At 36.3% G+C, this 26317-nt stretch overlaps 1 protein-coding gene and 1 long non-coding RNA gene across 10 annotated transcripts in view; one reads left to right on the plus strand and one right to left on the minus strand.

Moving 5' to 3' along the window:
* The window catches only part of DPH6 (diphthamine biosynthesis 6), a 445353-nt gene that overhangs the window by 400424 nt on the left and 18612 nt on the right, over nucleotides 1–26317 (plus strand). For all 9 annotated transcript variants that reach the window (XM_021098165.1, XM_021098179.1, XM_021098184.1 and 6 more), the window contains one exon: nucleotides 25646–25913. The gene's annotated coding sequence lies outside the window, so the exon portion shown is untranslated. The remainder of the gene's footprint in view (nucleotides 1–25645; nucleotides 25914–26317) is intronic.
* LOC102166069 lies at nucleotides 19167–25617 on the minus strand. Its single transcript, XR_002345587.1, has 3 exons — nucleotides 22067–25617; nucleotides 20765–20836; nucleotides 19167–19560 (listed from the first exon to the last, which is right to left on the minus strand). It is a non-coding gene; the product is annotated as an uncharacterized LOC102166069 (long non-coding RNA).

The following is a 26317-nucleotide window of genomic DNA, read 5'->3' on the forward strand; positions in this document are numbered from 1 at the left end:
TGGTTAACAAATCCAACTAGGAACCATGAGGTTGTGGGTTCAATCCCTGGCCTTACTCAGTGGGTTAATGACCAGGTGTTGCCGCGAACTGTGGTGTAGCTCGCAGACACGGCTCGGATCCCGCATTGCTGTGGCTCTGGAGTAGGCCATCGGCTACAGTTCTGATTAGACCCCTAGCCTGGGAACCTCCATATGCCGCAGGAGCAGCCCTAGAAAACGCAAAAAGACAAAAAAAAAAAAAAAAAAAAAAGACTTTCTGGGCTTTTTTTTCTCTAACTTAAACAAGAAGTAATGTTGACCCCAATTTAAAAAAAAAAAAATGAGACAACCATAATGTAAAAAAATAAAATCATTAAAATATAAATTAAAAAAATTAAATAGATTTACAAGGAGATCCTGCTGAATAGCATTGAGAACTTTGTCTAGATACTCATGTTGCAACAGAAGAAAGGGTGGGGGAAAAAATGTAATTGTAATGTATGCATGTAAGGATAACCTGACCCCCTTGCTGTACAGTGGGAAAATAAAAAAAATTATTAAAAAAAAAAAAAAAAGACCGAACGAGTGTCTCATCAAAGAGTATTCCCAAACGGCCAGTAAACATTTGAAAAACTAAAAAAAATAAATTAATTAATTAATTAAAAAAATTAAAACAAACAAAGAAACTACTGCTGGAAAATTTATGCCACAAGATTTGGGTCATAGAGTAGTAAGGTGTGGGACACAATAACTAATCACTTCATTGCTACTGTCAAAGTAGCTATGACTGTATCTTGCCAAAAAAAAGCCAAAAGCTACATAAGGCAGTATACCTGACAGTAACAATTCTCCCCCGGCCAACACCCAGTAATATCTGGCGAAATCAACGTATCAATGAAGAGAACATATATTTAAATATAAAAGAGGACCAGAATTTGCTTCATGAAGTTCTTTGCTTCATAGATGACCATTCCTACGGCACCTTTCATATAGGAATTTTAGATCAAGAAACTGACAGCTAATGAAGGAAATTTAGTTCAAACTCTTTTATTTTTTTAAGTTCTGGGTTTTCTTTTTTTATAGGTTTTTATTTTTTCTATTATGGTTGATTTACATTGTTTTGTCAATTTCTGCTGTACAGCAAAGTGACCCAGTCTCTCTCTCTCTCTCTCTCTCACACACACACACACACACATTCTTTTTCTCACATTATCCTCCATCATGTTCCATCACAAGTGTCCAGAATCAGTTCCCTGGGTTATACAGCAGGATCTCATTGCTTAAAGTGTGCTAACAACTACTACTGAACAACATCCATTCAAATACTGAAAGAAGGATCTTGAGGTTATTTATACATGCTGTCAGGAAATATTTGTGTACAACTTTACCTCTGCATGAATATAATTATGTTTCAGTATCAACTATCAGAATCTTACTCAGTTTGATCTGCAAAAACAAGAAAATTACTCCTTGAAGATCCTCAGATCCTTCAGATAGCCTAAACCACTAATCAGCATACAGCCTGGGGCCTCTTTTGCTTGGTTCCCTCAAGTGCCCATGCTATCCAGGGGATGTCCAATGCAAGAGCAGAGGAAGAGGAAGGAAGGGATTCTCATCCAGAGGCTCAGACCATTGGGCATAAGGTTGAGTCAAATGTTTCAAAAGAGAAAGCGCTTCTCTGTGTCCTTGGCTTGTTGTGAAATGGCTAACTTAAAAAATATGATGACTCTCTTCCTTCATATTAATACTATAATCTTCTATCATTTTTATCATTTTCCACCACATGGATAAATATCTAGTCCTACACCAGAAGAAAAAAAGTGTTTTCTTTCTGAAGAGAGATGTTCTCAATGTGTAAAGGACAACTAAACTCAGAAGGCAGAAATTAGATTTATTTAGAGGCAGTTAAATTTATACAAGACTAAATTGTGATATTTTACTTCCCCCAGATTTGGCCTTAAAACCATGCCACTTTGTTTTGAGGTATATTTTTGTATTTATAGATATTATACCTTTTGTGAATGAAAGTTTAATTTTATTAAGTTTATGTATATTTTAATAATTTAGCAATGTGCCAATGGCCAGCTACATTTAGTGAATGAATTTTTTTTTAAACTTCAAAACTTAACTCTTTTTAAATCTGCTGTGTTAGTATTTACATTTGTTCTTCAGAGTGGTTGTGCTACAATTACCTGGAAATCAACAGCCCCCTAACTAATTCTGCCTCATGTCCAGTCCTCCTTTCAACAATACCCAAGCAAATATGTTTAGAAAGTGAAAATTAAAAGTAAATTTCCTTCATTATGCTTGAGAACTAAAAAACGCTTTTTAAAAAAATTTTAGGCAGAAAATTATACTGTTTTTCAAAAGGCATTAAAAAGTACAGTACCAGAGACAAATATAAGAGAAATAAGTCACTTTCAATAATTTAGTTTAACAACAATTAACTTTGGGTAATTTCTCAAAGTCAGCCTTCTAGGTCAGGGAGACACAAAGTAATTTAGAGAAGCATAATACCTTTTGCTAAATATTTCAAACCCAGGACTTCTATCTATATTATAAGTAGGTAGAGAAAGAATTATTTAACAACAGTTCAGGCACTACCAAGCTACGAACACCCATCTTGCACACATCAACCTATGAGTAATGGGGTGTATACTTTCCTCTCCCCACTGCAACAAAGCAAAATTGGTGCTGGCCATGAAAAATTTGTTGCTTGCATCTCTTCTCTATCTGTCCCATTCTTTATCGCCAGGAAGACTGTGCACAGCCAGCTGGTTAGCAGGCTTCTCCAAGGTCGAGAGGTACTCAGAGCCCTTCCGTTTCTTGAGGCTCCCAGTATGTTAAAAATTCAAAATGCATTAAAACGAGGTTACAAAATTTGCAGTATATTTTAAAAGTTCCATCCTGAAAATGAATCTCAGTGACAGTGTGGAAAACCTCATTAGGAGACAACTTCAAGAATCTGAATTTGAGGCCCTCATGCAGATGAGAACAGACCAAATGGCTCTCCAAGCTCTCTCTATAATTAGCCCTGCTATTTACTCCCAGCTTTCCTGCTCTTGCGGTTTTCTAACAGGTTTCCCTGCCACCAGTATTTCACACCTTCAATCCATCCTCCACAGTGCTGCCAGAGTGATCTTTCTCAAATGCTCGTTTGATCGTGTTATCCACTGCTGAAGTCTCTCCTTAGATTTCCAGGCATCTGCAGTATAAATCAAGCTGCTTCACATGGGGACCACAGCCCAGCCTCACTGACTCTCGTTTCCATCTCTCAGCACTCTGCCTTTCTTCTATCCTGCTCAGCCTCTGTACTCTGCACACTTTCATTTGCTCACACTGTTCCCGGAGCCTCCATTGTTCTTGTTCTCTTCTTCTGCCTGCAAAGTCGCCACTCCTCCTTCGGGATTCAAGCACTCCTTTGGGAGGCTCTGGCCACCTTTTCTTTTTTCTGCCCCTTGTAGCCCAGTTACATTTATTACAGTGTGTCATGACTATTGTGCTTTGTTGCTTATGTATTTGACTCACCTTACTGAACTTGAGGTTTCTTGAGGGCAGGGATTGTGTTTATCCATTTTTGTATCCTCAGCATCTGGAGCACAGAGAGTACTATATTAATTCATATTACAATCTTTTCATGTCTGTTGCTACTGCTGTTTATTTGATTTTTCTTTACATGTTTCTTCCTTTTCCTCATTTCACCATTCTATTTTTGAATTTTAAAAAGCACTTTAATCTTGGCTGATAAGAGTTAAAATAGTGTTATTCAAAGGCTTTTTATCATGAAGAAGCAGAATTATGTTTTGAAGGGGAATTCTACATAATTTTTTAAAAGCCATCAGCTTCTAAGCTCCTTGAGAATATAAGCCTCCCTATGATAATTTCCATACATCTCTTCATCTTCTCATACTTAAATCTGCTTGCCTTCAAGCACTGAGAGACAAGAAAATTTTAAGTTTTTATTCGGTTTTATTATTTCTATCTTTAGTTTTATTACTGCAGTATTTTTTTTCCTGCTACTTGTTCATTTCAAATGTATAATGTTTCTGCTACACTATAGATTAAGTGACTTTAATGGGCTGGCCTGCCAACCCCCATACCATTCATTATAGCTTTTCCTGTGAGGAAATATATCTTAAGTTGCAAATAATATGCCTCAAAATTCTCTTGGAATTTAGCACATTGGTAGGTTGTGGATTCTGCACTGAGATTAGAAAACTTGATATGTACTAACTTGTTATTCAGTCAACAAGTATTTATAGATTAACAACATTTGTCAGGATGAACTTTAGGCTCTGAGGATAGTAAATGAGATGAATTAGGTCCCTGCCTTCAAGGGGTTTGCCATCTACCCACAAATTTTGCTAAAAATCAGCCTGCCTCTCCAGTATTTATTGCCCCTGTGAAAACAGATAAATTCTATTTATGATCTTAATGATAGAAAATAGCTATTATGAGAATAATAACAACTTTCATCCTTCTGAGAAACACTTCATAGATACAAGAAATATTTTGTCATGTTTGTTTCCTTAAATACTCAGTTGAGTCATAATCATCCCAGAATGTTTTCCTTTTTAATGAGCTTCCTTTCATCTCAAAGAAATTTGTGATATTTTGTTATTTCATAATATCTACATTGATCCTTTCCTGGATGGATTCCTCAAAGTGTACACTTATTTTTGTAGCCCTCATTTTCCTTGGTCTCAATGGATGGATGCATCTACTATTTAAGGCTCCCGTTTATTGTCTTCTACCAAGAGAAAAAGGATAATGGGTCTGGAGATGTATGTATCTTTAACAATGTACAATCCTAAGCATTTAATATGTGAATTAGTGGTCTTAAATGGTTATCCTTTAATCATATCAGAATTATTCTTGGCAACTAATGGATGTATCTGTAAAATGAACTTTGTTCATTAATGATAGAAAGGTTTCTAAAGATCTTTTAACATCAGATAAATAAAGCAATAGATCAAAAGAAGATAGGTATATTTCATAATAATCACTCTGAAAGAGCTATTTCGAGTAGTAATTACCTACTCAGGAATGATGGGGAATTTTTAATGGCTATAAGAATCACTTACCATGTGGCAAGAAAAACCTGCTATTTCTCCAAGCTTAAAATGGAAACATTCTTTAATGGGGAAATAATGTCTTAATTCACTCTCCTAAAATGTTTTAAATAAATTTTAAAAATGCAGTGTTTTCATCTATACAATTTTACTCATTACTTTCCTAAGGGTAATATTTTTTTAAATTTATCCTCCCAAGAATTAAAACCTGGCAAAATAGTACATGCCTTTTCTGTTTCCATGGAAGCCTTCCTTAAGACATAGCTTACTCCTGATAAACTTTAATCTTTGCAGCTTTTGATAGTCTTTTCCCCTAAATCTTCAGTTTATGTTTTGTGGCTTGTCTAATTGTAGAGACCTCCTTCTCTGCAACTGGTCACAGTACCCAATAAAAAACAAAGAATACAGGTTTTCTGGTGCCTGTCCAGGAGCAACAAAGAGGTCAGCTCCTACTATTAGAGTTGAATAAAGTGAAGGAAAGTAGTGCCATCTTTCTTTATTCATTCAACTAGTATTTACTGAGCATCTATTCTAGATGAATACTATGAGCTCAGGGAACTGAAGTGAAGCCGGGGAATGTTAACACACAAGGAAAAATACCGTACAATACAGGACCAAACACTGTAACTTTATGTGTAGTCTCTATCTTAAGGAGAGAGCACTAAACTTTCACAACACTGTCATAATTATTATTAGTCTTTGTCCACTTACTAGATTCTATTCTTCCTCAGATTTCATGGCTTCTCTTATCAGGGAACTTCTTAATTAAATGAGTTTGTCAAAAGATAGAGCTGATTTCAGAAACACCTTGGAAAACTTCTAAAAATAGCCTTTCATAAGATTTTAAGATCTTCTGTAGATCTACTTTCCACTGTTACCCTATCATTTTTATTGAAATAAAAAAGCATAGTTCCTCAGCAATCATGTATTGAATATAAATGATTTTTACTGTTCTCAGGTGACCTCTGTTATAAGAAATGCACCAAATTCCAAGTATGTATACATATGTTTAAGGCATCCATCGAATGAATCTAGCAACACCCCTTGGAATCTTATACAACTAACTCAAAACCAGACTTGTTTGAAACCAGGTATCTCAGTGTGGGTGTGATGGAACCTGAAAGTTATTAATTGTAAGAAGAGTTAATCTACCTCAATGGGTCAATCAGAAACCTGAATTCAGAACCGTTTCCTATGTGTTGTACTTCCTCGTTTTGCACTACTTCTAGCCCTTGAATTTTGGTCACGAAGACCTTCATACCTGTTCTTAGTGATGTGGCTCCTCCTGGCCTGTCCTGCAATAGACCCAGCTTTGGTATTTTTAGCTCTGATGATCTTTTATATATTGGTTTTGCCATGTAGTTTTAATATGCATTTCTCTGATAATTAGTGATACTGAGCATCTGTTTCGTGTGCCCATTGGCCAGCTGTATGTCTTCTTGGGAGAAATGTCTAGCAAAGCTTAAATTTAAAAAATAATTATCCCCACTACTGATTTAGTAAACTAATTAAAACAAAAGTCACACCCACTCTTTAATGGCTCTTATTTGCTGGTGCAAACATTTTGTGCACATTCCATTGTTTCTAGATGAGGACGTCTATAGCCATATGTATTGTTCTCTGTCTCTCTGGAAGCTGTCCATTGATTTTTCTTGGTGATTCATGGCCTCTGATTCTTAATTATTAACTCCGTTTTGATGACAGAAACCCAAAAGCTGCAGGATTATCTACTGTGAAACTTGTTCATCAGAATTTAGGCTCATATTTTCCTTAGCCTGTAGTTTTTACTTATTTTCTTACATAAGTCAGAAATAAATGACAGCTATGATCATGGTCTGTTAACTTTTGATAGTTTATTTTGCTACGTTTTTCTGTCCACATTTCTAAGGAAATAACTTACTTAAATGATTGGGAATCTTTTTTCTTCCTTTGATTATAGCTCCATCAATTATATCTTCAGTTGGTTTCCTAAGTGTTTAAATGTAACAATACAAATATCATCCATGATAAAGCCTTTTTAGAATCCTTTTAGATCAAAAGCCTTACCCAAATATTCAATATTCACTAAAGTTAAACTTCTGCAGGAAGTAGTTTTTGATCTCAAAGTCTGTTTAGGAATCAAACGTCAGACAAGCTGTTTTTTGTCTCTCATTAACAGCGAAACTGTGGTTTGTTTTAATACAATAATTTTAATGATGAAATATGCAGGGAAAACAAGGAATTAAAATAAAATTTAGTGAAACTTTTTTCCTAACTTATTTTATTTATGGATTTCACTACAGCCAGGTAATGAACCAGATTTCTGTAATATTTACTTCACTCTGAAAATATGTGTAGTATTACATGTTGTGATAGTATAATAAAGTTGGATGTAATATCCTGGGGTCCAAATTTGAAACTTGCTTAACTTTCTTTGCTTCAGTGCCTTAAATCAACTCAGATCTATTAAGTGTGTAGCTTCATTTATTCTGAACCAAATCTAATTTCCTCTTAGGGAGGGAGTGTCTTTAAAAGGCTCATTAATAAAATCCTAATGAGGTATCTTGGACTTAGAATACTCAGGTCATTTTTATAAGTTAGGTATGAAAAGTTCTAAAGTAAAGATAAGATTTCCTATCAAATACACAATGGCAAAATGTTGCTGACAAAGTCAGAATATTCTAAAATAGTTGAAAACTTTCCTAGTGCCTTAAACACCAGAGCAATTATGCTGATACTTTATAAAACAAAAGTCTTATTTTCTCATCAGGACTCGAGTTCAACTTACACACCTTTAGAAAGAGAAAGTGGCACTGTTTTGTATCTGTAGCCCCGATGGCCTTACAACTTTAACTTTGAGGAGATAAGTGCTCTATTTCTAGGACCAGGTAAATACACAAATAAAATGCATGCCAATTTTCAAAATGAAAGGACTAGCTACAGAAATGTAAATACAAAAACATTATTAGGGATCTAAGATTTGTAATAAATTAAGGCTCAAGCCAAAATAATATATATTAGACTATGATAAATAATTGTTGTGAAAAGAGCAGAACTTGAACCCAACAATAAAATTACCAAAGGCTATTAGGTGACATCAAATGGAGGATCAGTGATAATAGGAAACCTAAGAAAGGCATAGCAATTTTGGAGGCTGTTAAAATCATCTAAGGTCAGAACAGTTTATTTAATTTAGTAACAAGTCCATATTCTAACTAGGCTCACACATAGCCTTATGCCCATTGCAGTTTCAGATTGGTATTTTATTATTGGCATCTGAAATACTGATAGAAATAATCACAGAATCATTGATCTGCAAAGACATTATCTGCTCTGCCCCCCTAATCAGGAAGACACCTAAACCATTTAAGACAAAATATCAGTTCTCTAATTTTAGAGGTCTTCATGAGAATTGCAGCTGCTGTTCTTTCTGTTCAAAGGTGATTTAACACATTTACTGGTTTTGCTTTGTGGCCCCTGAGTACAGACCATAAACTACTATTATGTCTAATTAAACCAGCCTGGAAAGTTTTGATTTCTGCAATTTCTCTTTCTTTATTTGATCCTCAAAACTTCTGAGCTGATTTTAATACTAAAAAAAAAAAAAAAAACATACTCTTAGGCTATAACCCTGCATGACGAATTCCAGCCCAGAGCAACATTTTATGATCTAGTGTCAAGTTCTTAAAAAATGAAAAATGAGAGGAAAGAGAGGTTTAACCATAACGTGGATACATTTTGGACTGGATGTTAGCCACTTGAATAAGGTGTGTGTGTTTAATCATAAAAACTGACTATATTTTCCTTTCCTGGTTTGAGCATGCAAAACCTGTTATTTTCGTAATCAGGGCCAAATGTATTTTGTACTCTGAAATTGAACCAGAACTCAAAAGGGGGATGAAAGAGCATTACCCATGCAAGCAGTAGATTTGAGGCAAGTTTTAATTGAAAAGAAAAATCCCACCATCTATTCATTTTTAAAGCATGAGCTGCATTCAACACACAAATCCTTCATTATTCATACATGGAAGTATGTGTTTAATGATTAAGTCTCTAAGGATTTATTTGATAGAATAATCTAAATTTCTTTTTTAAAAAAGAGGCAAATGAAATGTGGTTTTTAATTCTTTAAAGGACAAGTTACAAAGCATGTAAAAATATAACACAGGCTCTTAGTTTTTAAAACTATATCTACAATTTGCCTATCCATTGGTTTGTTCATCTGGATATCAGTAACATACAGACTTGATCTAATAATGGCTAATTATGCAGTTGTTTATCAGCTCATTTGAAACATTTTGAGATTCAGTCTAGCTCAGCAAATTACTGTGCTTAAGGCAGTTCTATATTCTAGAAAATTATAATATCCCCAGAAGGCAAAGAATTAATAAAAATCCTCTTTTGTAAAAGATTATCATTGCAGAGCAAATGGAGCAGATCTTCCCTATCCTACCACATTTAATATTCTCATTTTTTTCCCCTAAAACTTTGATGGAGATGCAATGAGAATATCTCTGTTTTATTAACTTATTAAGAGGCACATTTATAGAATTCATGCACTCTATTGATTCCTAAAGCTGAGGCATTGCTAAGAGCCAATAATCACACAAGAGCAGGATGATTCAATTTGTTATCCTAGAGTGTTTCCAAAAGTCGGTAGAGCCCAAGTTTTCACCCAATTCAGAAAGCCTGTTTTTTTTTAACTTGTGAAAGCCTCACTTTATTTGTCTGTAAAAGAGAGGTAATAGCAAAAGGCAACCTCTGAGTGTTTTGAGGAATAAATGAGACAATGCATGCAATGCACCTAATATAATGTCTGCATATAGTAACTAATGTTCGTTTAGGTCATCATTATGGCGAATGTTATCATTACCTCTTGTGCTTCAGGAATCAAAGATGTATGGATTTAATTTGCCTAAGTATTTATGCAACTTTTCAATATAAACATTTTCACATCATCTTAAAGTTTAACATGAACTTTCTGCTCCAGCACTTTTTAACCCAGAACTGCCTCAACAAGCTAACATCAAACTAGCCTGAATAGGTGAGCTACTACTGTATAAGATTAGTCACCTAGCTGTAGTCTGGAATCATTCCAACCTTGTAGCAGCTGGGCCTGACAACATAGAATTTAAAAAAAAACACTTGATGCTACTCTATTGAACTGTGTGAAGAGTTTTGAACATTTTCTTCATGATTCAGATTTTGTTGTAGATTTTACCACCTCCATTTCTCCCATGTTGGATCACTGCATCATATTTTAAGAAAAAAGCATCTTTAAAAACTATCCAGATACCTTAGCTGAAACATATGAGACTATTTGCTTTATAGCATTATTTGCACAGAATTCATGCACCACTTCATTTATTTTGCCAACTATGACTACTTTTGGACCTCCTGGTAAAATTCAGTGTGCTACCTTTAGTTTATAAATATACATACATATGTATGCATGTGTGTGTGTGTGTGTGTGTGTATACGCAATTTTTAAAACAAACCACACTTTCATTAGTATATTTGAAAAATTCAGTTAATAAGTGCTCCTCAAAAACCAAAAATCCACCCTTAAAGTAAACTTTGGAATTGATGGTGGCCCAGCTTCCTAATTATTGGCTTCTAGATATCTCTGGGTCTCTTTCTTTTAAAGTTTTTTTTTGGCTGTGCCCAAGGCTTGAGGAGGTTCCCAGACCAGCGATCAAACCTGTGCCACAGCAAGTGACCTGGACCACCACAGCAGTGACAACACCAGATCCTGAACCGACTGAATCACCAGGGAACTCCTCTCTGCATCTCTTGGTTCAAGAAAACAACTCAATGTAGGGCATTTCAACTAGTGAACAATGGACACACAATTAAGCTTTTTGCTTAAAAATGTGAAAAATCAGAAAATCCAAACAGCAGGGACTAACTATAGGATTTAGCTGCTTTTTACTCTAATTCCCAGTGTTTGACTTTTTTTGATTTTAAAACATGCAAGCAATTTTTCTTAAATTTTAAAATACCTAGGAATAGCCTCTCCATTATTATTCCTCAAATTTTCCTAGGGAAAGTGGAATCCATTTTAGCTGCCACATATGTAGAAGAGAAAAATGAGACCACACAGATTAAAAATCCATATAGGATGCAGAAGCTAATAGCTGTAAAAAGTGAAGACTTGCTGGAAAGCAGTGACTCTGCAATACATGTTTACTCTGTAGGCTAATGAGACTTCTGCATTGTGGAGGAGAATGTTTTGAGCCCTTTCCATTACTAGAAATTGTTAAACTGGGTTATTGTCACTCTACTTATTAAAGAGGTGGTTTAGGAAAAAGCCAGCCTGGAAAGGGCAGGGTGTCTTTCACCAAAGGTTTCCAGAATCCCAATCAAACCCATTAGCAAGGGACTGTGAAAGCACACCTTTTCATCACTACCATCACAGCTGTGGGTGTGTTGTTGTTATTGTTTCATCTCTCCATGTTCAGCCTGCTATAATCGCCATAATTCACCCTAATGTTATGTGACTAGCAGCCTCAGTCGTGGTGAAAATTAAACACCACTCACATAGCATCTGTGACCTTTCACCCCTCAAGGAATGGGCCAGGGTTGCATTGGCTGAGAGACAAAATGCAGAAACTCACACAGTGCTGCCTGCACTCTCTCAACCTAGGGAATCAATGGAAAATTTCACTTTTCAATCGTATGTGTTGATCCCTCAGCAGCCACACTATGAAAGTTAAATTCCTCCATTTAATTTATTCTCATCCTGGGAAGATTTCAAAAGAATTTTGTAAAGTAGTGCCTTGCACAGAGGCAAAGTGTCATTTTTAATAGAAAGACAAAAGTTCTTAAATTTTATTTACATCACCTGTAGATTAACTGCATGTTGGACATATTAAGAGGTTTGGAGAACTTCATGTTTCTTGGTCTTACACTGAAGTCAGTAGAGACAAGACAAGTCCACTGAATGACAACAATTGGCAAGAATGTACAAATAACTAACCATCATCTTTTTCTAAAAGGAATACATTTCCTTCCATGCTAGAGTCCGAAGTTCTGTGAAGCAATTAAGTTATTATAGGATTCTGTTTTTAATTTACAGAACTTTCAGATTATAGCAGCAATTAGTCAGAATTAGAAAATCATTTCCTGACAACTAATATGACAGGGTGAAAAGGGTAAATTTTTAAATATATGAAAAATTAGGCATTTATAAAATGTTGCTATTTATTACATCCATACTTTTAACCATATTGACAATATGTGGCATGATGAGTTTAATTTTCTTTTTTTTTCTTTTTCTTTTTTCTTTTTTTTTTTTTTTTTTGGCCACATTCATCGCATAGGGAAGTTCCCAGGCCAGGGATCAAACCCAAGCCACAGTAGTGATCCAAGCCATTCCAGTGACAATGCCAGATCCTTAACCCACTAAGCCACCAGGGAATTCCCAAGTTTAATTTTCTATAGCATAGTACAAACTCTGCTTGTTTTTCTAATTACCACTTCCAACTTGTCAGCTCAAATAGGAATAGACTCACTTGGTTCAGCTCAATTTCCACAGCTTGACAGGCATTGGTATCAAAATTAATTCTAAAATGAAACTTCATAAAAGAAAATCCCATTTGACAAAAGAACCACTGGGCTTAAATTGCAGTTGCATTTGCATTGTGAAGTCCCATTTTTACTTTTATTGTACATAAAATAACGCCAAGGGGGAGATTGAATACCCAGAGAGAGTTCATTTGAGGCATCCTGATAGTATCTGCCATATGCAAGTAAAGCAGAAGCCATTTTTATGACATCTTCAGAACTTGAAGACTGAATTACAGTTTTAGTAATCATCAGTTCCCCTTCTCCAGTGTCACTTTTTGGTAATATATTGCACAGGAAAGACTTATGGTTCCAGTTTTATAAGCTTGCAATAAAAATATAACAACTGTTGTATTAAATTATTTAAGTTGTAAACCATTGTGAAAAAGGAGAAAAAGTTTTATCGACATGGAGGCTGAAAAACTGATTATAATGGAGAGCAAAATGTATTGTGCTGATTATTCTCAAGTTTTCCCCTAGTTTAGCATATTGTAAATCTTCAAGATATCTTTTAAATCAGGGTCTCAGTAGATAGGATTCTTTCATTTGTTGCTTACTTAAAACTGGCCATGCCAACAGAAAAACAAAACCTATATACTTCCAGGTACCAATTTATTTTAGCAGAGTTGTAAGTGCAAATAAAGTGAGGGGCGAGAAAGATAATATAAGGAGACTCAAGGTTAAGTAAAAGATGTAACTGAAAGAAACCTAAATATGAAATGACTACCTTTCTCCAGAGCAATATAAACTCAAGGGATTGTCTAGTCTTCCCAGAAAAGTTTATTTTATATTGATTTTATGTTTACTCAGTACCCTCTACTTTCTAGTGTCCTATACTATTTTGCTGCTGTACACAAAAGGTACTAAGCTGTTTCCTTTTCTCCAGAGTGCCTCCATTCCTTTAACAGGTCTTCTCTTCCCATGCTATACTTTTTCTAGAACTTCCTGTCCATAAGATGCTGCCTTTCCCTTGAATTCCTAACCCCCACCTAGGAATACTAGAGCATTCTCTGTCTTGGTCAGGATATTGGCATTCCACATTTTTGCCCTTTCACACTCCACTACTTCTCTGCCTCCACAGTTGCTGGATATTGACACATAGCTTCAATCAGCCACTCATACCCCACCTACCCCTCCACCCCCACCACACACACAAACACAGACACAGACATACACCTCTTGGCCACCTGGAAGGAAAAAGGGATCCCCTTGGCTAAATCAGATTTTATTTCACTAAAGGAAATTAGAATAAGGGAGCTCCATATTTCCACCTAGTAAATCAAGTCAACAGAGAACACACAATAACTATGGATTAATAGATTTTTTAGTCTTATCTGCAACAAATAATTCTGGCACTTTAACCTGCTACTCCGATGTTTTCTCTTTCATCTAGACTCAACAGCAACAAGCTGGCCATATTCTCATTTTGATTGTAACCATAATAATAACAGGAGTTCCCGTTGTGGCTCAGCGGTTAGCAAACCCGACTAGCATCCATGAAGACGCAGGTTCAATCCCTAGCCTCACTCAGTGGATTAAAGATCTGGCGTTGCTGTGAGCTATGGCACAGGTCACAGACAAAGCTCGGATCCCACGTTGCTGTGGCTTGGTATAGGGTGGCGGCTACCGCTCCAATTGGACCCCCAGCCTGGGAACCTCCATATGCCGCAGGGGCAGCCCTAAAAGACAAAAAGACCAAAAAATAAAATAAAATAATAATATAATTTATATGAACCAGGCCCTATATGTTGAATTATTTAATCCTTACAACATCCCAATGAAATGAGTATTATTCTGATTCCAGAGACATTTAAGTCATTTAAGTCTTGCTCAAAATCACATAGCTAAAAAGTGTCTGAATCATGGTTCAAGTTAAGCACATGACATTCCCATGCTTACTAGCTACACTATAGTAATGTGGAACAATTCAGTCTCTAAGCCATCATCATCAAAAGGAAAGAGTATGATAAAAAGAAGTATGAAAGACCTGGTGTTACTCTCTGGTTTCTCCTATCACTCATTGTCATACTTTTTTTTTTTTTTTTTTTTCGGGCCACACCTGCAGCACACTCCAGGCTAGGAATGTTCCCAGGTTAGGGGTCCAATCGGAGCTGTAGCTGCCAGCCTACACCACAGCCACAGCAAGGCCAGATCCAAGCCGCATCTGCAACCCACACCACAGCTCATGACAACGCCTGATCCTTTACCCACTGAGCGAGGTCAGGGATGAATCCATGTCCTCATGGATACTACTCAGGTCTGTTACCTCTAAGCCACAAAAGAAACTCTGCCATACATTTGTTGAGTTCAGGTAATGTGCCAGTCTATCCTTGGTCTGAGAATATAAAGATGTATAACATATGGTTACCACCCTCATTATCCATTTAGAAGGAAATGTAGGTGAACAGCTGTAGTGCAGTATGATGCTGTAATTTAAATGCATACAGGGTGTTATGGGAAGACTGAGAAGAAAATAAAACCCATGGAATTCAATGCTTTTACTATACTTATCTACAGCCTATCTCTAGGAGAAGAGTAGAGATTCTAAGGAAGAATCCAGGATAGCTCTATCCTCAAGAAGTTTATGAAAGCAACTGTCTGCTTTCCCTTCCCTAGACTAAGAAGAAAAAAAAAAACAAAAACAAAACTTAGCTACGTCAGCTCCATTCATTTACTTGAAATCAAATGATTGTTCTTCTTCCTTCCACATCTATAGCTTTATGAACCACGAGGACTCAAATCAATTTGGAGTAATTTCTGTCAGTAATCTGAAATTGGCTACTTCCCTAACATCTGGAATACATGAAGCTCCCCTGCTTGGTTTAATGAGAACCTACACCTTTACTTCCAGTTCCATAGCAATGAGACCTCAAATTAAGTAGCCATGGACCTGTGGATAACTAGTAATTCCCTTGGCCCCTCCAACACATGATCTCTATTTTTGAGACATTCTCCCAAGCTGGCTTCATTATATATGCACAGCCCAGGAGTAGAGAACCAGGCTGTTTCCTCCAAAATACCCAAAGGTTACCATGAGCTTCCTCTGAGAATACTAAAGAAAGCACTAGATACTTCCTATTTTTCATACTATTAAAAACCATGAACTTGAATTCACAGTACAGTAGTCAGTATAGGTACTATCTCTAGCTCAAGTCACTATGTTTAACTTCCTAGATGTATAGCTTCATAGGTGAGCCAGATATTGAAAAACTTTAGCAAAGGAAAGTAGCAAAGCTTCATAAATGATCCAGGATAGTTAAATCTCTTTTCTTTTATCCTGAGTAACCAAAGTTCTTTCTAAATAGCCATTTTAATTATAATAGAAGTCTATTAATTTTTTTTTTTTTTTGCCTTACCTTTGGCATGTGGAAGTTCCTGGGCCATAGATCGAACCCATGCCACAGCACTGACAATGCCGGATCCTTAACTTGCTACACTACAAGGGAACTCCTCTAATAATTTTTCAACCAAGTCAAGAAAGAACAGGGTGTTTGGCCCCTGGCAACAAAATCTATAATACTACAGTTGTAAAAGATCTAGAAAACAAGATTACCTGATTCACCCTGAATAAAGTGAATAGTCTTAGCAACTTCAACCAGGTTGAGGGCTGAAAGAAAGAGCAGTCTTCAGATCTTTGACCTCCTGTGATGAGATCAAAGATCAGGGCCTATGTGCTACCTAGCAGATCACCATGCATGCCCAGGATAAGGTTAAAAGCCTCCCAACCACTAAGAAAGTGAAGGATAATCATCTAACCCAAGAACTGCTAGGAATAGTATTTCTCCAAGGAAGCCATCTATCTGGAGGACATGGACCTGGAGTTTTTATTTAATAAGAAACATAAGAACATTACAACCGGCACCTCAGAAAAGACCTTGAAAGGCAAACAAAGGAGATACACACAAATAATTTCCAGAAAAGAAACATTTCTACAGTTTATTCTGCAAAGGAAAGATTATATAATTGTCTGAGGAGCCAATCAGAGATCAGCTGGTTTCCTTTGCAGGAAAATGTCATACTGAGATAAATATTCAATAATTACATACAGCAGGCCTTAAAGATAACAACTGTTACTGTTTACCATAGGAGATTAGAAATATGAACATATCGATGAATAATAACCAGGACTGCTGATAAGGCAATAATTTTTCACTTTACATAGACTATCAGACAAATAAGTGATAGTGTCTTTGAATATAAGGAACGATGAATCTGTGTGAGGGACTTAGTTGAAAGTACTGGTTTGTTTCACACCAGCTGTCAAATGGGCCTCTCAAAACTCCTTTAAGTATTGAAAACAGTGACCTGGGGGTGAAAGGCTTGTAGCCCAGGAATGGATCCCTTGAGCCACCCAGATCTCAATTCCTAACAATTTTGATTAATCCATGCTGACAAACCAGATTTGGATCAATAGAAATTATCTGTAACAAGAAACTAATTGTGTATTAGTAAATTCAGTGAACTTTTTGGTGGCTTTAAATTTATATGGAAAAGACTTTATTGACTTTTGACATCAAAATTCATACCACATAGGAACATTGCCTTGGGTTATAGTAACATATGGTGTACACTTTTTCTCTTGAGTAGTATGTGGTCTGAAGGCATCTAATCTGTTTACTCATAAACTCTGAATATTCTTTGTTATTTCTGGAGACTTTAGATCTATTTACATAATGTAAAAAAGCACAGAACATGTACCTCTTAACACTACTTTCATACACCGTCCCTGTTTAAATGAAGCCGCAAATCACAGCCAATTTCAAGCCATGCTACAATCTCAGCTCAAATTGTGCAGGGGCTTAGAATAGTAAAAAGATATCCCTAAAGTTGCATCATCTTTAGGAGACAGGAGACCTCAGGTGTTAGAGAGCTGCTGAGAAGCAAAGTGGATGAACCAATGAACCAGTGCTGAATTTATATTGTACTTTTCACACAGGAAGATTATCTAGGCCTCTAGCACACCTACACGTGAATCCATGTGTGACATCTCACTCTTTTCACTTAATTTCCTTATGGACCATTTTTCTGGAAAGGAAGATGGAAAATTTCAGCTAGCCACAAATGGACTGAGACCTGCCAGTATCATTTCACATCGAGCAGGTGTCCCAGACAGGGTTTAAAACTAAGCTACAAAGGTGAAAAAAAAAAAGAAAATACTATTAGAGCTGAACAGATGGCCCTTCTTTAGAGCTATGGCATCAGCTTAAACTGGGTTTGTCTTAGTGTCTAGAATCAAGCCTTGCCTCATATTCTTTGAAATTCAATATTATTAAAAACTTCTTTCTAGCAGAAACTGCTAGCGTATCTAATAGAAAGATCTTACTAATCATTTTTCTCTCAAGGAGGAAAGAAGTCTAAAGGTGAGGGCTTGAGATCACAGGTCTGTGAGGCGATGCTGCAAGGTCTGTATTTATCAAATGCAGGAACCATAAGAAGCCTTCACTTCTTACCCAGATTGCTCTTTTTGTGGCCCCAAACAGAACTGTTCAAACCATTCTTTGTCTTAAATGGATTAAAAAAAAACAAAAACAAAAACAAAAACCTTTGAATATTCACCAGAACCCTTTTGCACACCTGCATTAGTTATAATAAGGATTTTAAGCAGACTATCAGCATTTGTTCTGAATAGCTGCACCCTGTACCAAGCACATGGAGGGCAATAGGTGGAAGGGTAAAGAGCCCTTGTTTATTAGAATTTACATGCTGTGTGAGTCTAAATTGTTTAGCTGCCTGATAGAATTTTTATAAAGCCTAAAATAAATATCCATAAACTTAACAGATATGCAGGAGAACTAAAAAGCTGCTTGTTTTATTTCTTCAAAGGTCACACTTTTTTCCCATGACATAACAGTAAAGAGCATGATAAAATGCCTTCAACATATCATAAATTGTGGAAAATAACCACTGACTTTTCAGGATAGTTTGGGATATAAATACTTGGAGATTAATGTTATAGATGCACTTCAAATATAAGCAAGAAATACTGCCAAACTTATAATTATTCAAATAAATCATAAATGTGATATACATTAAAAATTAGGATATTACCCACACTTAGAAAAATGGTTCTAGAATAGTCCAACTTACTCATGAAATACATTGGGTTGAAATTGTATAAGTTTGAAAACCACTGACAATGGACCCAGGACCATTATTAATATATCTGAAAATCCATTTGATTTTGTCCTCTGGATGTCTCCAGATTATAAATTCCCTGGTTCACTGGCACCACCTAAAGATTCAAGTAATCCCTCAGCCCACTAATGTGTTTACCAACTATCCTAATATCATTTAAAAGAAATAACAGGAGTTCCCGTCGTGGCGCAGTGGTTAACGAATCCGACTAGGAACCATGAGGTCGCGGGTTCGGTCCCTGCCCTTGCTCAGTGGGTTAAGGATCCGGCGTTGCCGTGAGCTGTGGTGTAGGTTGCAGACGCGGCTCGGATCCCACGTTGCTGTGGCTCTGGCGTAGGCCGGTGGCTACAGCTCCGATTCAACCCCTAGCCTGGGAACCTCCATATGCCGCGGGAGCGGCCCAAGAAATAGCAACAACAACAACAACAAAAGACAAAAAAAGACAAAAAAAAAAAAAAAAAAAGAAAGAAATAACAAAGTAAAAGCAAACTTAGGAAGATATAACAGTAGTATCCTAGGCTCTCTTCAAGAATATTTATCTAAATTCCAATCCACATCTCCAACCCTGACTTGTCATGAAGCCCCATTCCTGTGCATCAACTATGTGTAGCACATTTCCAGTTGAATTTTCCTTAGTATCTCACACATTATAAAACAAGGGTAAGCAATCTATGACCCACAGCCAACTTTGACCAGCAGCCTGTTTTTATAAATGAAGTTTTATTGAATCTCAGCTATACATATTAATTTACATATTGTCTATGGCTTCTTTCACCCCACAATGACACAGTTGAGTAGCAGCAACAGAGACAGCACAGCCCACAAAGCCCTGTACAGAAAAAAAATTTTGGTTAACTTGTTGTAAACACAAAGGAAAACTTAGGATCTTTTTCCCCAACATGTCCCTCTTATCAGTTTCTACTACTATAATTCTAATTTGAGAGCTTACGACATGTTCCGTTTATTACATTGCCTCCATTCTAGTTATACATTGCTGCATAACAGAATTCTCCAAAATTCAGTAACTTACACAACCACCACTGTTTTATATCTCATGATTCTGTGAATCAGAAATTTGAGTGAGATTCTGCTGAGCAATTGTTCTGCTCCATATGGCATTAACAAGAGTCACTCATAGGAATTTATATGATAGCTGACTGATCCAGAGGGCTCAAGCCAGCTTAACTCACATGTCTGGTGCCTTCATGAAGACAGCTGGACAACTGTGTTCAGCTGGGTCCTTTAGCCTGCCCTGTAGTTTCCAGTTTTTGCTCATCTAACACCATTATTTCTTGGTGACTTTCAGGATGTACATCCTTCTGGTTTTTGAGTTTGTTAAGGATGCTTGTACTTGCTTCCTATTCCCCAGAGTTCCCAACACAGTGTCACTTAAGCACTCAAGAAAGGTTGTCCTATTTAATAAGCTTTAACTTATGACCTATTTGCTTCAATAGAATATCTTTCAGGTCTGACTAATTTCTGTTAGGTATCAGGGCTAAAATAATCTATCCTTCAGAACCACACCCTACGTGAATTTAGGAGTGCTTTTCTGTTTAGTGCTACTGTTACCTCTCACAGTCTGGATGAACATGTTGTAACAGAGAAAGACAGTCATGTGGGGTGGGAGTGGAGGAATAAGGATACAGTGTCCTGTATGAAGCGGATACCAAATAAATATTAAATGAAGAGGATCAGCCCACATCATGGCTGATGGATTTGTGCGGAGAAGCCAATGAATGCAACTTTTTAACACAGTCCTTTGGATACTTTTGTTATGTACAGTTAATTCTGGTATTAAAGAGCAAATATAATTTATTTTAAATCTCTTTAAATAAAGTCATAATAAAGGGGAGAAAGTGGCATGGAAAAGAAGTAGATATAATTTGCTAATTTAAGATTGAGTCTCTTAACTACGTCCCACATTTCTTATGCCCTGGATCCATACTTTATTTTGTTTCCCTAGCACCTTAACAGTGCTGGAAACATGAAGGGTATTCAAGAACCATCTTGGTTGTTTAAAGCTGTCTACTTACCATGCTAGTATTCTATCTGCTGTGCAAATAAATGAAATAGATGATGTTCCTGCCATCTAGTTGCAAAACTACCTGAAGAAAGAGACTATTTTAGGCAAAATTGTTCCATTTAGGAGTTATATTTTGCAAAATAATTACAAATAAATTTTTCTACAGATAATACAAAAGAACTTATAAACCAGAAACAAGCTCACAGATTTTGAGTTCAAATTTATGGTTACTATAGGGGAAACCATAGGGGAGGGATAAAGTAGGAGGATGAGAATAACATATACACACTACTACATATAAAGTAGATAACTAACAAAGACCTACTGTACAGCACAGGGAAATCTACTCAATAGTCTGTAATAATCTATATGGGAAAAAAGAATGGATATATGTATATGTATTACTGATTCACTCTGCTACACACTTAAGACTAATACAACTTTGTAAGTCAACTATACTCCAATAAAATGTTTTTTAAAAGTCTGCTGTAATATTTACTGCTTTAGAAACAAACAAATAAGGGATATCTATTTTGTAACAGAATACGGCTCAGTTTGAGTTCTTAAGATCCAGTACTACCACCTTAGCTTCTGGTATTCCAAGACGGCATCAGAAGGAGCCTTGCCTTCTCTTACAGAAAAGCCTAATGGCTAGCTAATTTGGAAAACGAATTTCTTCCCTGCTGCTCTCCTTAACCACAGAGTCATTTGAGTGCTTTACAAAAAAGGCCTCAAGCCTCCTCGTGTTTCACCTTTTCACTGTTCTGCCGATCATTTAGAGGGCAGACTTGTTCCAGACAGCTTTAATTAAACTGTACCAAGGACGCAGATAGATGTCAATGGAAATGATCCATAACATGAGGCTAAGCATGTATTTAACAGTGTTTCGTCCAGTTCAATCACCTTCTAGCATTTCAGTGGCTTTATATTAGCGTAGCAAAGACAATGTGTATATGTGTTTTTTTAATCCATCCCATTAGTGGCCATATGCTTGGGCTTCGATGGATACAAGAACTGTCTGCAATCTGCCAGGGATTTAGGGACATCAATAATTTGTGAATAGTCATGTTGGTACTGGTCGAAGGGTTAAGTGCTCTGCACACCAGGGGCATCTCTTACGGGATTTGAACTCATAGTTGACTATTAGGAACCTTATCCCCTGTGAGGTTTCCGACTACACACTGCTTGTCAGATGCTTCCAGCTGTAGCTGGGAAGCATTATTAGCTCTGGGATGTAAAGATCTGTGTTAAGTACTGATAGAATGGTGTCTTTGAGTTAAAAGGCAGGGAGAGCATGTTGTGGCAAACTCACGGAGGTTTGCATGTTCCACGTGAAGCATACATTCTTTCCTTTTGCTATTCTTTCATACATTCCTCGTGGCTAGATAACACAGCATCCTTTGGAGAAAGAGTGTATATTTAACATTTATTCCCAAAACTTTCGGGTAGATTAGACTATCTCAGCCAAAGTAGAAAGACAAATGTCTCCTCCAAATAAGAGAAATTGTACCATGAAAAACTTTTCTTCCCATTCTCCCACCCAGAGGGTGAGGAACAAGTGACATGAATTAAATTTGAAGTTTGGCCTACAAAAATTTTTGAAGTACTTGTCTTCCATGAGGATTTCTCAAATATGGTTACTTTAAATACTGACAACAACATAGATCACACAAAATCATTTACTTCAGAAGCTAGCCTGTAACTTCATGTACACCTAAGCATTGACTGGCTTTGTATTGTAGCCCCTGAACTTGGCACAGTACCTGGCAGGTAGTACTTAATAAATGCTTGCTGGATGAAAGGATTGGGGGATGGAGGATGAATGGATGGATGCAAGGGAATGGAGGGAGAAAGAAAGAAAGAAACACTTTGGAAAATACTTCTGTAAGTCTGACCTGCATGCAAGTAGTTGCTCTCTAGTATTTTCTAGAAGCTGCTTTGGATATGAAAGTGGCTATTTAGCAATAAAACATGTTTCAACAGTTTTAATGGATTTCAGACCAAACCCACATTATTATGACCTCTTAGTATATAGAGACTTAGTTTCTGGATGGGTAAATGATAGGAATAATTACGTTGTGATGACAGGTTTCCATCAGATTATTTTTTCTACCACATATCTAGATGTGGTTTTGGTTTAATATGACTGAATACTCCCAGAGTAAAGCATATCGCAGTTTTTTAAAGAAAGGTAATGATGATTAAGCAGAGAGATCTTTAGTCTTTCTCTCCTTAAATAGCTAACTGATCTTAGAGATAGTTTGTCTAGTTTGCAGTTGATATTCTGTGTGTTTGTTTCCAGTAATTCCAGGCTTCTTACCCTGAAGGAGTTTTACCCACCCCTTAATTGTCCCTAGCTGATGTCTAAAGGTCTTTTTAAACTTCTTAACTGCAGAATGAGGCCTCAGTGGACACCTAGATTGTGTCTGCTTGGGAAAATGCCAAGCACTAATGAGTATTTTGTTTAATGTAATGGAAACTGAAAGTGCACAGTTTCTTCCTTGAGTGATCAATGCCCACTTCTATTGTATGAATGTATCTATACATTCTGAATTCTAGAAGAAAGGTCGCAGGAGGGCAGACCACTTAGTGTCTACCCAGGAAGGATTTGAAGATTCAGAAGTTGTGACTATATGGGGCTTAGAACAGGCAGAAGGTACTGGAGTTAGTACCTTAGCCCCTCCTCCTCTGTTCAGATATGCTATCCTTTCTTTCAAACCCAAATTCCACATTATCAAACTTCTACATTTTAATTTTTAAAATTTTATGTTAATGTATTCCTTAATTATTATTTTTTTAAATTATGCTGTTGAATTCTAGGCCAAGCAATATATACGTCTACATAATTATCTATTTCATCACTATTTTATTATTATAAAGTATTTGTTATATTTTATATTTACATTACTGTTTGCTTTTTTCAAGTTGAAATCACAGTATGTCCAACACATATTTTAAAGTAAATAATTAAAACACTATTTTGTAGTTACATAAAAAGTGAGATTTGGTGAAAAACGAAGCCTTAAGCAATATGATCAAGCATGTTTGAATAAAAAATAATGATTTCCATGTGCTACTAACGTTCCACACACAACTAAGTGGAAAGTGTGGTGTTTCTGAGATTTCATTGAACCATATCTGGTTGAATAGATACAGAGCTCCCTTTGGTTGTGTTTACAATTTATAGCCTACTTGAATGTGCTAGATAATTTTCAAAAGTAAAGATTTCAAGCCACTTAAAAACTCAAAAGAGATTTACCTCTCATCTAAAGCTTCCTGGGTTTAAAGATTTCATAAAAGGTCTGTGGAGATGTTAAGAAAAGATGGGGTTTGAATCTGGAGAATGGAAATAATTCCTCAACTTTGAGTATAATGACTCACTTTCTTTGTTTATTTCCAAACCATCATCTTGCTTCAATCATCTATCATATGCCTTTGGAGACTGAAAGTATGCCTCCCCAAGCCTCCCTGAATTAGAGTTTATAACAGAAACCTTGCCTGACCCTTAATAATTGTTACTTTACTGAAATACTGTAATACCTATACTAAGTTGCTTATTACACCAAACATGAAGTCCTTTGACCCTGAAGGTTCAACATTGATCAGCCCTACTTCTGTCAATATTCAACTGCAGTGTCAACAATTTTCAATGTGGAATAAATTTAGGAATATTCAGGAACAAATTCATTCTTCTTAATCCACAGAAATTCAAAATATTTAATTCCTATACAGTATAATTTTCATCCCATTAAATAATTTGCCTATTTCTTCCATACTCTGCATAACTGGAGATTGTGTGTGAGTATATCACAGATGTGATTAAAATAAGATAGCTATAAATGATCCTTACATTGGGTACAGGATTCATGTAAATATTTTCCCTGATAAAATGTTACTCCAAAAAAGACTTAAAGCAAATGTATTGCAACTTCGACAAAAATGGTTGAGCTATTTTTTAATCCTCAGATCATGATGGAGGAAATGCTTTTAAAAAGAATATTCAAGTGCTTGCTTTGCCCTTGGATAATGCAATAGCAGGTTCATTTTTTTAAGCTGTCATATTTTTCAGATTGTCAAATGCGTATCAAAGAGCTATTCTCTTGGCAAATTTTATGAATTTCAGTTCCGTTTTCTTGACAATCTAAAATTCAATTATTCCAATTATAACTAAAGGTCATTAGTCTAATGTGGCAACTTCATGACAGTTTTAGTTACAAGAGAATTTCTCAGTTTAGAGAGGAAATTCTGCCATATGAGAAATTTTTATTGTACTAAGAAGTTGGATGATATTTGAAAAGATTTTTGTTTTCCTCTTGTGTTTCTATTATTTAGTAATAAAATACATAACTTAATATTTCTTCCAACTCCATATTTTTAATGTCAGCATCTCATATTTCACTTCCATGATTAACATCATCAAATTAATAGCAAATGTGCCTTCTGATATTGCTGGTTTTATCAGCATTAGATTTGGTCTTAAATGTTTCTTTAAGGTTGCTTTCCTTTTTTTACTTTAAATAACCTTAACCTTAACATCACTTTCAGATCTAGGGAAAGACATTTTCATTTCAATCATGTTAAAAGTAGAATTTCTGTTAAGATGAAGAAATCTGAAAATTTGGAGACCTGGTAAATATTTTAACATTGGTACCATTTGGTATGATAATGGAGATTTCCTTAGGCAAAACATAACACAGAACCACACACAGTGGGTTCTTGGGGTCGGACATGTACAAGATACTAGAGTCTTTATCCCTGTCCTACCCCCAAGGAAACTGACTTTGCAGTGGTAGATAAATGTATTCAGTAGCTATTGACTGTGCACCTGCTCTGTGCAAGGTCAACAGTGAAAACTCATAATTTTTTTTTTTTTTTTTTTTTGCATTTAAAGTTCCAGACATTTGTTAGAGATGGATATGGACAAAATGGCACCTGCACTATTCTGGTACCTGTGAACCCTGTGGCATGCTGGCTTAGCACTTAGGCCACCAGACAAGAACGGCACCACTCTGCTTGAGGAATGAGCTCTTCACACTAACTGTTCACAGCACCATTCTGAAATGTCTTTGTCTGAGGCAAAGCTGCCCTGAGGATGTTAATACTGCAATTCACAGACCTTTTGTTAGGCAATAAGACCCAAAATGACCTTTTCTACCTAGGTAAGAACATGTTTTCCTTCAAGAGTTCAAAAATATTCTCTACCAACACAAACTCTCTGAACTTTCAGCTCCCTGATAGAACTGTGTAAAGTCAGCTGCTTCTGAATCTCTGGTTGAAACTTGTACATGGACTGATTTTTCTTTTTCTTTTTCTTTTTCTTTTTCTTTTCTTTTTTTTTTTTTTTTTTTTTTTTTTGTCTTTTTGCTATTTCTTGGGCTGCTCCCGCGGCATATGGAGGTTCCCAGGCTAGGGGTCGAATAGGAGCTGTAGCCACCGGCCTACACCAGAGCCACACCAGAGCCACAGCAACGCAGGATCCGAGCCACGTCTGCAACCTACACCACAGCTCATGGCAACGCTGGATCGTTAACCCACTGAGCAAGGGCAGGGACCGAACCCACAA

The sequence above is a fragment of the Sus scrofa genome, chromosome 1, assembly GCF_000003025.6.
Source record: "Sus scrofa isolate TJ Tabasco breed Duroc chromosome 1, Sscrofa11.1, whole genome shotgun sequence".
Classification (NCBI taxonomy): domain Eukaryota; kingdom Metazoa; phylum Chordata; class Mammalia; order Artiodactyla; family Suidae; genus Sus; species Sus scrofa.